Here is a 1,971-nt window from a genome sequence, read left to right as displayed (position 1 = left end):
AAAAAAAAAGAAAAAAATTAAATTTCTCCACCGTCCCCCTGCCATAACCAAAGAGTAAAATGCCCCAAACAACAAAATTATAATGATGCAGACTCTAGATGAAACAAAGCTGTTGGGTTTACCTCCTAGTTTTTATCATTATACAAAAAGAATTCTACCACGCTCTCCAATACAGACATGTGTTGGGAAGACGCCTGCTCCCTTAACAGAAAGATGATAGTAATAAATATGATTGAATTGCTCTCCTCTCTCCAGTATTTCCATATTATTAAATAATTTTATGAGCATTTTCAAAATACTGAGTAGGCTACGTTACTGTTTATCTGAGTTTTGGTATTCTGGCAGTCCCTCGTGCAGTGGGTCCTGTGCCCCCAATCTCATGACAGCCATGAGATCCCTGTGGCAGGAAGCGGCCTACGATTCTGCGTGAGTCATGGTCCTGCAGTGATCCCAGACTGAGGTACAGAGCTACTCACGGCACACGGGAGACTTTTTTTTTCCATTATTTTATTTCTTGAGTATCAGTTCAAAGTCTTGAAATTGCTATCTGAGAAAGTCTGCCTCAAGGGGATGTAGTCTTTATTTTTCTTTTGGTAACTATAGAATTTCCATCTAATTTAGAGTGGCAACAACTATTGTGGTATTTGGGGAGGGCAGGTCCATGTAATCTTTGTTCTAAATTTATGGATGGCTAGTAAAAATATGAATTTACCATGACACTTCTTTGAAGTATTCAGATTTATAAGCATGAATCTGACACTTTCACTCAATAGCTACACAGAACTGCAAGAGGCCATATAATTTGTTGAAAAGTGTACTAAAAAAATTTGCTGGATTTTGTGTTTGAGTTGAACACCTTTCAAACCAAGGATGAATAATTTTTTAAAAAAGAATTAACTTTATTTTAATTTGACCAGAGAGGGACAAGAATGAGAGAGGGAAAGTGAGACAGCAAACCGCCAAGCCCAGGACCTGAACCACAGTCGACCATGTGCGAGTCCAGCACCTTAACCACCATGCCACCTGCAGGCCCCTGAGGGGAATAATTTTTGACGGGGAACCTTCAGTTCTAAATTCAAATTATTCATTAGAATTGTTCTGAAGAGCCCTGCTAACATAGCTCATGTGTACTCAGCTGCCTCAAATCCAATGAGCTTCATGATTCTAAATGTATTTTACTGAATTGCCATTTGGAGATATAAAACAAAAGTCTTAATAGATGATAAAAAGAAAATGCTCACTCCGAATTTTAGTGGCCATTCTTGACCAAGATCACTGAGAAATGCAAGTCCTGACTGTAATCATTAGGCAGGCAGCGCCCTGCCCCTTTTTTCTCCTGAATTTGTTCACCTTCATAAACACAAAAATTTAACATTGTTAATACATGTCCAAAGAATATCTTAAATTATTCACTCAGTGCCACTGGAAACACGCACGCGCAGGATCACACACTGGCCTCTGTCTTACAAGCAGAAACCAGGTAAGTGACTTTAGGGCAGCTGCCGAGCAGAGTATCAAGAAATTGGATCTAGAGGAGAATTCCAATTACCTAATGAGAGTGATCGGCTTTCACTCTAATTTCTTTGTCCATCTAATTCATTATAATAATCTCTATTATAAAAATCATGGCTTCATATCTGAATTTAAAATAAAAACACATATTCAGCTTGCCAATGTCTTCACCTTCTTTTGAGGAGACAGGAATTTGAATTCACAAAGACAAACGTAAAGCCCTAAGATGAAACAGTAACAAAGAACACTCCAAAGGACCCCGACCGCTTTGTTGGTGTGTGGCCTAACAGAGACAGAAAGCGCACCTGCTGGTTAAGGAGAGAGTGCTATCAGTGTTATTATCCTAACCCCAGCACGGTCCCCGGCAGCTGTTCGGCCCGAGTTATTATTATTAATAACTTCGCAGTCAGCCTGTGACGGCCGGGCGAGCCCGCAGGGCCAGGCCCTCTGTCCGCCGGG

Source organism: Tupaia chinensis, unplaced genomic scaffold, assembly GCF_000334495.1.
Source record: "Tupaia chinensis unplaced genomic scaffold, TupChi_1.0 Scaffold144269_1, whole genome shotgun sequence".
NCBI lineage: Eukaryota > Metazoa > Chordata > Mammalia > Scandentia > Tupaiidae > Tupaia > Tupaia belangeri.
This window is presented reverse-complemented; position numbering follows the sequence as displayed.